We start from the raw sequence: 7375 nt of genomic DNA on the forward strand, positions 1-7375 counted from the left end.
CACATGTGAGCCTTCCAGGCTGTTCAGGAAACCGAGTGGGCGGCCACAGAACGCTGTGCCCTTTGCAATGGCCAGTTCTAAATTCTGGCAGCACCGCTCATGGGTGACCGTGCTCTAAGAGCTCTGGAGCCCGGCCAACCCAGCTCCAAGTCTCAGCCCTGCTGCTTAAGAGCTGGTGAACTTGGGCAAGCGTCTTCACCTCTGTGCCTCAGTTTCTTCTCTAAAACAGAGAACACTGTGTGCAGATAACACGGAACAATACAGAAAGGGCTTAGCGTGGTGCCTGGCACATAGTAACTGCTCACTAAAAGGCAGCTTTCATCATCATCATCCCTTTCTCCTACCTCACCTGCCCTGGGCCCTAGAGCAAGGTCTGTTCCTGCCCAGCTCCAGGCCCTTGCTTCTCAGGCCTGGGTCTCCTGCCACGAGGCCCACTGTGCCAGCTGTCCCAGTGGTGCCGTGACACCCTCGAGGAAAAGCACAAGAAACAGGCTGCCTGGACCCTGGGCATGGCCTTCCTTTGCCTGCACTCACTTTCAGATCTTGACCCAGAAGGAGCACCGCTGGCAGGGAGACGCACCCTGCTGGAAACTGCCAAGTCCAATCTCTTCAAGCAGTCATTCAGGGCTTCCAGAAGTGGAACCAGCTCTGCGGCCTACTCACCACCCCCTGACTCCCTACTCCAGCTGAACTGGCCTCCTTCGTTGTACTGGCAATACGCCAGAGGCACAAGGTCACCTTCGGACCTTTGGTCATCCACTTTCTGTTCTAAATACTGCCCCCAACCCCCCAAACACATTCATGTCCCTCTTCCAGGAAGCATCTCCCAACCACTCCAGCCCACACTACCTTTGAACTCTCCTCTTGACTCAGCTGATGTCTATGCACCCTCAGGCCTTAGTGTCACTTCCTCCAGGAAGCCTTCCCTGACCCGCCAGGGTGCTCTTGCTGTGTGCCCCCATAGGCCCTACCATAACAACTAACATTTGGGACTGATGCTGTTTTAATTATCCAGCTTCCCTGCCAGACGGCCAGCTGCACGAGGGCAGGAACCGGGCTGTCTCCTCTGACATCATCCCTGTACTTAGCCCAGGGTTACTGTCTATTGAGCACTGTAGGTCCAAGGGTGAGCGAAACCAGACAAGGTCTTTGTCCTCGTGGAGCACACTGGCTCTGGAGCGAGACAGATCTCCACCTAAGAAGCACACAAACCCACGCCACGTAACTGGGCCCAGTGCTCTGAAGGAGAGGGTGGGACCTGCCCTGGACTGGGGAGTCAGAGCAGGAGTCCTTGGAAGTGACATTTCAGCAGCGACCCAAAAGATGAGTCATAGTTCACTCCAGTGGCGGGGAGAGAAGGGAAAGGCGTTCCAGGAAGAAGGATAAGATGCTCACAGGCTGAAAGGGCAGAGGGTGTGGGACACTGGCACCATGGGCCCAATACCACGACTATTGGCTGAACAAGGGGCTGCACACCCCATGTGGGCCTGACACGTTGTAGGGTTGCAGCACATGCAGGGAACCTGGGAGGCAAGGCACGCTCTCAGATTCCCCCTGCCCACCATGCCCAGGACAGTGCTGGGCACCCAGTGGCCACAGTGGAACCCTCACCACTCTGGATGAGAGAGCCGCCAGGGGCTTTGCCCTTTCTGCAGGATGAGCCCAGTCACCCAGGTAGCCACTCTGCCCTAACCCTGCTCCGCAGGTGGAAGAAACACCACCTTGTCAGCTGCCAAGATCACCAAAAGCCTCCAAAAGATACTGGGCAGGTGGCACAGATCTGCTAACCACGTTTTCGCGGTCCTGACCCCGTTGCAGGGGGCTGGCGTGAGCTGGAGGAGGAAGGAGCCATCTGTCTTGGCACCAAGGCTGGAGGCCTGGGGGCTGGAGCACCCTGCCACTTGGGCCCCTTCCAGCTGCAGCCTGGCACCGGCCAGAGGTGGCCATCTCTACCCACCCCATGCCCAGCCCCTAGGGTTTCTCATTCTCGTGGCAGGCACCAGCCATCTGGGATTCTGGCAACGGGAGATGGAGGGAACTCTGATTATGACAGAAGAGCACACGGTAAGAAGAACCCTGTGTCTTTCTCCATCCCGTCTCTTGCCTGGATCCACCAGGAGCTATGACATCCTGGGGGTGGGCAGCAGTGGAGAGCGAATAGCAGCAGACACCTCCAAGTTGGCTGCTTCCAGTCTGAGCTCCTTAAGGGGTTTATTTCATGTAGTCTCTAACTTAACCAACAGACGACATTCCCTAGGATCCTGTGCTTGCGGCTAATTCATCATTTATATAACAATCTGTCTAATGACCCCTCCCCCAGCCCACAAGCTCCAGGAAGACAAGAACACTTTCCGCTTCCACACTCCTGGATCCTCAGGGCCCGGCCTGTGCGTGGCATGTAACAGAATAAAGGTTTGTTCTTGCCTGAGTTATCACACTAAAAAACCGTGAGGTAGAGATTGTTACCCCGTTTTCTGACGAAGACACTGAGGATTGTCTAAAATCACACAACTAGGGACTTCCCTGGTGGCTCAGTGGTTAAGAATCCACCTGCCAACGCAGGGGACACGGGTTCGAGACCTGGTCTGGGAAGATCCCACATGCCGCGGAGCAACTAAGCCCGTGCGCCACAACTGCTGAGCCTGTGCTCTAGAGCCCACGAGCCACAACTACTGAGCCTGCGTGCCACAACTACTGAAGCCCGCGTGCCTAGAGCCCGTGCTCCGCAACAAGAGAAGCCACCGCAATGAGAAGCCTACACACCGCAACGAAAAGTAGCCCTTACTCGCCGCAACTAGAGAAAGCCCACGCTCAGCAGTGAAGACCCAACACAGCCAAAAATAAATAAATAAATAAAATCACACAACTAACAAGAGTGGGACACAATCCAAACCTAAACCAAACCCATGCTTCTCACCAAACCATCCAGTCTTCTGTCTATCCAATGTAGGGGGAAGAGAATGTGAGGTCCAGAGAAGGGAACATGGGACGCCACGAGTGTCCTGACCCCCAGCCTCTCTGTTGGCTGGGGGAGCCAGAAGCTCTGAGCCTTGGAGCGGCACCCACCCTGTGAAATATTAACCCAGGAGCTGGGGGGAAAACCCAAACAAATATCCTATTTACAGAGGCTGGAAGCTTTCCAGGAGGGAGCGGATCACAGGCCAGATATTGGGGGTGGAAGGCTGATGTGAAGGGAGCCAGGGCAAGTGCCAGGGGCCCCCTGGGGGCAGGGGTGCAGTTGAGGATCTGAGGGCATCCCAGGGGGTCACTGACCTGCACAGACTAATCTGCAGGGTGGGTTACATTAGGAAGATATGAGGGGGGAATGCGCATTGCCCCTCACTGGTGTCACTTGGAGGCAGAGGGCCTTGGGGATACCTGGGTTCCAGGCCGGCAGTCAAACAGTGATCACAGCCATACTGAGCACCGTATTCCAAGGACTCTGCTAAGTACTCCACATGCATTAACTCACTTAATTCTCCCAACAACTACACGAGGCAGGAATTATAATCGACAACTTACAGATGAGGCAGCTGAGACTCAGGGGTGACGTAACTGGCCACAGACTATGTATATGTACAAGGGTCTATATGTACATATCAGTATGTATACATGTATTCATTAGTTTGAGACCCAGGATTTTGAGCTTTCCATGCATGTTTTCATTGAAGCCACAAATAACCTATAAGGACATACTCTTTTGTTTTCCAGATGAAGAAACTATGGTTCAAAGATGTGCAATGATATGCCCAAGTCCTCCAGTAAGTGCCTGGCTCTCCACCATTATGCTATGGGCAGGAACTGTTTCTCCAAGCCTCAGGTCTCCCTTCTGCGGCATGAGCCTTTGCCTGCTTACAACCTGGAGGGTCCTGGGCACTGAGCATAGATGATCGGGCATCACCGGTAACTATTCTACAGGCATATATCATTTTTTGACCACAGGGCTAGAAGCTTCCTGAGGACAAGACCTAGTGTGACCCATGGGGTCTCCATGACACAGTGAGTGCATGACTGGTTGGTTGCAGGTGAAGGAGCCTCAGCTCCATGAGGTCCCCAGGCAATATTTACCAGCCTCAATATTCATCAGGGTCCTTATCTGTCAATGGGTTGCAAACCTACCACATGGGGTTGCTGAGCAGATGCCATGAAATAATGGCAAGAAGGTGGTAACCAATAATTATGGAGTGATTTCCTAAGAATAATGCTTGGAGAGATCCTTCTGTTCATTTCTGAAGCTGGAAAATCAGCTTCAGTGATTGAACCAGATATAGGATGTTGGTCTCAAAGTAAATGATCCAACAGGGGTCTCTGAACTCGCATTTCGGGGGTCAAGAACAGCTGAGGTACTGAAGCCCTCTGCCCAAAAATAAGTCGCAGAATCCTGGTGGTGCTAATGATAACAAGAACTGTTTTTAACCTTTGTAGAGAGCTTTAGAATGCACCGAACTCTTTCATCCTCCCAGTAGCCTTCAGTTAGTGTAGAGATAGGAAAACTGAGGCGCAGACAGGGGATAGGACTTGCCCAAGTTCACACAGTGAACCAGAGCAGAGCTGGGCTTGAACCCAGCTCCCCAGATGACTAGTCCGCGCTTCTACCCCCAACAACCGGCTCCAGCACCCTGGCTCTCAGCGTTGGTGTGCTCTGACTTTTCATTTTCAAATCCTCTGGCCCAGCTGCCCTGCTCAGCTTATGACCCAGGCCTGATGACATAGTCCAGGCTTGGGGGTTGAGGAGAGAGAGCAACCATTGTTCCACTCCCTATAAGGCAGGCTGCAAAATCTCAGCCTCTGCTGGGCACATCTAGGATCAACAGTCTCCAGCAAATCCGCCACACACAACCCAACCACACAAACAGAGCCAACATATACTGCCCTTCCCAACCCGTCTCCATGTCATATTTATTTCAACACCATCATTTAGCCTATATTATATGGCAGAATAGGGATTTGCTTGCTCTTTAAAAAAAAAAAAAAGCCCCCATAACCTTCCACTGGTGTGAAAAAAGACAGGACCAAGCCACCATGACAGTGATGTGCAACCACTGTTCCCACTGAGGGGTGACAGCAAGTTTCCACTTTGTCTCTCCACTGTTCTCCAAAATTCTACTAGTTCAGGGAGGCAGCCAACAGCTGGTGACATCATCAGCTGGTGCTAAAAAGAAAGGCTTTGAGGTAGACACATGCAAATATTTCCTCACCATTGTCATTGCCATCAGCATACCTGCAATGTCCTGAGGATTTAATATGTGCTAAATAATGCACTAAGCGCTTCAGTGCATGACCTCTCATTTAGCCCAACAATCCTATTTTTACAGATGAGGACGTTGAGGTGGGAAAAGGTGAGTTGAAAGTGAAACTGACTGCTGGCTGCTATAGCTCTGTGGGTGGTACTTGACTTGGCTGCTTGACTTGCCCAAGTTCTCACAACCAAAAAGCAAGTGGCATGACCAGATTTAACTACAGTGTTCTATGGCTGTCCTTTTAAAATTTATTCCATCAGTGGCCATTATAAAGGTGGAGAAAGGGGACTTACAATGCCAGGCCAGAGCACAATGTCCATTTATCATCTAGAACAAATCTGTATTTTCTCTGACCACCAGATACTTCAAATTAATACAGTTCTGAAAGGGTGCCCCATTAGACACCCTGTGACCCTACATCACATGAACAGCCCCTGATATCCTCCCCACCAATATCTGGCCCCTACTCTTCTCTGACTTCCTTGTCAACCACTCTTCCTCTCCTTCACTCTGCTCCAGCCCTACTGTCCTCCTGCTGTTTTTAAAAATCATCAGATATACTACCTCAGGACCTTTGCGCTTGCTGCATGGCTTGCTCCCTCCCTCCCTTCAGGGCTTTGCTCAGATATCACCTTATTAGAACCCTTCTCTGACCACCCTCTATAAAAAGGGCAACCCCACTCTCTGGCACTTACCGTGGCCCATCCTGCTCTATTTTTCTCCACCCTACGCATATTTTTCTCCACCTTACATATATTTCTGATTTGCTGAATGAACTAGTGAACTGAAACAGAGAGACCCCCTCACCACCGGCAACCACCTCCTGCCCTAAGTACACTCTCCTGTGACCCTTTTCAAAGCTGTCATCAATGCTCATTCTAACCAGTTTGAACCCTGAAGAGAAACATTCTGTGGGAAAGATCATAGGGGGTGATTTTTCCATGGGGGCATCAAGCATTCCCCCTCTAATTTAAAAATCAAATGTGCTGACAGGCACAAAGACTGGAAGTCTTGGACTCCTTGGGCCAAAAAGCAGCCAAGTCAAGTTCCACCCACAGAGCTATAGCAGCCAGCAGTCAGTTTCACTTTCAACTCACCTATCAGGCTCCCTTGGCCCTTAGGTTTGCTACCATCCCATCCCTTTGCCACCCTGTTGGATTTCCCCGCGCCTTGTCATCCCTGAGCTTTCAAGCACTGCTTTGGGGAAACTTAAGCTCATCCAACAGGTAGGAGGGGCAGAGGCTGCCTCTTTGAGCCCTGCATCTATCCCCCATTGTGTAGGGGCATGCGACAGGGCGTCATTTTCTTTCTGGAGGAAGGGTGCTCACTTTTAAAGGCATGTTTCTCAGACCTGGCAGCAGGGGTAGAGAAGGGAGTCCTCCCACCACTGGCCGAGATGGACCTTTGCAAATGGTTGCAGCGGCGATAGTGAGGCACCGGAGGCAAGAAGGGAAGGGGGGAGGACGCAGAGATATCCCTTGGCCCCGGGAGCGGACGGGATGCTTCCTCGGCGAGGAGGAGCGGAGGATGCGGCCCGGGAGATGCTGGGGAGGCATGGGATCTCATCAGGCTAGGGCCGGGGTCTGCGGAAGACGGGGGTCGGAGGGGCGGAGCTTGGGATCCCAGGGACCGGAGCCCGATGCGGGATGGGGGTCGCGCCGGGGGGACTCCGTGGCCATTACCTTGCCCTTAGGGCGGCGGGCGGGGCTGAGGGACGCCGGGTGCTGGCTCCGGGGCCCGGCCCCTCCCCCGATCCGGCTCCTACGGCTCGCAGCCTGCAGCCGCCGCCGCCTCCGCTGTCAACAAACCCGGGGCGCGTCACTTCCGGGGCCGCCCCTTAGCAACAGCTAACGGGTTCCCCCGATGGGTCCCGCGGCGAACGCGGGCGGCGGCGCCCGAAGGTTCCGGAGCCCCGCGGCGGCTCCCCTCCCGGACACCGGCTGGGTCTGCGGTTGGAGGAGGGAGCGGTTGGTCCCCACCCCAGTCCTCAGCGCGCTTCTCACGGGCTCTCGCTGGGCTGGGGGTGCTGGGGAGGATCCGCTCGGTGACACCGGCTTCCGGGCCCGTTCTGGCTTGCGGTTTCCCGGAGTCCAGGGAATGGTTAAGGGCGGACTGACTCCACCTTCCTCGTCAGC

At 53.7% G+C, this 7375-nt stretch overlaps 1 protein-coding gene across 2 annotated transcripts in view; it reads right to left on the reverse strand.

Moving 5' to 3' along the window:
• The window catches only part of ZER1 (zyg-11 related cell cycle regulator), a 30507-nt gene extending 23463 nt beyond the window's left edge, over nucleotides 1–7044 (reverse strand). For both annotated transcript variants that reach the window (XM_059925774.1, XM_059925773.1), the window contains exon 1: nucleotides 6923–7044. The gene's annotated coding sequence lies outside the window, so the exon portion shown is untranslated. The remainder of the gene's footprint in view (nucleotides 1–6922) is intronic.
• Between the last annotated feature and the right edge of the window lie 331 nt (nucleotides 7045–7375).

Source organism: Balaenoptera ricei, chromosome 6 (genome assembly GCF_028023285.1).
Source record: "Balaenoptera ricei isolate mBalRic1 chromosome 6, mBalRic1.hap2, whole genome shotgun sequence".
NCBI classification, from domain to species: domain Eukaryota; kingdom Metazoa; phylum Chordata; class Mammalia; order Artiodactyla; family Balaenopteridae; genus Balaenoptera; species Balaenoptera ricei.